Below are 1373 nucleotides of genomic sequence, written 5' to 3' on the forward strand. Positions count from 1 at the left end.
TATATACTAACTGGATAAGAGTTCACTATGGCAGGCATCAGTCGGGACATGTACCCATTAAAAGCTTGGATTCGACTACCGCGACGCCTGGCAGTCAGGCACGGTACTAAGCTGTTTACATGCACATAGTGTTAAGTGGTGCTAAGCTAGTTGTGTTTAAGCAGGAGAAATAACTGCCCAAAATTATAAAAAGGTAAGATGTGTCTATTGCAAGAAATGTACAACAGAAAAAGGAATAACGTTTCACAGGTAAGTAAAACTATATAATGAATAACGTACAATAATATATAATGTACAAATAATGACAAACCATTATATATGTATGCAATAATTAAGAAAGTACCTTGCGTACATACCCTACTTTGCCTACTTATTATTTGATACCTTCAATATTCAACAGATTGAACATCAAAAAGCATCACACTATATCAGGGTTGTGGGACAGACGAACAACAGCAATACCGAGATGCTCCTGGGAACGGAGTAAAAAAATCTATATCTGATCTACTCAATTGTACATAAGTAATCAATTTCAGTTTCATTAGCTGCTATTAACTTTTGAAATATTAACCAATATTTTCTATACCTCCTAATTTTATTATATATCATCTTTAAATTCTATAAATTGCATGTGCATATAGTTTACACATTTGATTTACACAATTGATTACAATTCCACATTTTCTAAGAAGTTCATTTACAAATAGTAAGATATATATGTTGTAATATTGCCATTCATCACCATAAAAGGCAATATTACAACATATACCATAATAAAATGCAACATTCAAGTTTCTCCACAAACTGTATATGTACCGTTTTATTATTTGCATTAATTTCGTATATAAACGATCCGTGGTTGCCTACTACTTTACTCCATCCTTTTATTAAATATGCCGCGACCTACGTAGTACCGTGCCTGACTGCCAGGCGTCGCGGTAGTCGAATCCAAGCTTATAATGAGTACACCATTATGGCGGCCAGCTCGTATCCAGTTAGTATATATATCAGTGCCCTCTAGTCAGAGTCCGGCCAACGGTGGGCCTCTTACTGAGTGGCTCCGCCATTTTGAGGGCTCTTTCCAGAATAGGATTGTGTGTGTGAATACGGATATGAGAGAGATTCGCATTGTGTAGTGTGGGTAGTGTTAAGCCCTGTATGGCGGGTTGCCTGTACTTGGCGCGAGACTCGACCATCGACATATAGTACTGGACTGCTCACTGTAGCGCAGAAAGTGTAATCGATAATAGAAAGAGAGAGCAGATCGTAAGGACCACATACTTCTATATACCACTAGATCGCTAGCTCGCTTGCTGGCTTGAGGCAAACTAGAGGGAAGATTGGAGGCCATTTTTTGTATGGCATTCCGTATT

Source organism: Cephus cinctus, unplaced genomic scaffold, assembly GCF_000341935.2.
Source record: "Cephus cinctus unplaced genomic scaffold, Ccin1 Ccin1_scaffold0255, whole genome shotgun sequence".
Taxonomy (NCBI): Eukaryota; Metazoa; Arthropoda; class Insecta; order Hymenoptera; family Cephidae; genus Cephus; species Cephus cinctus.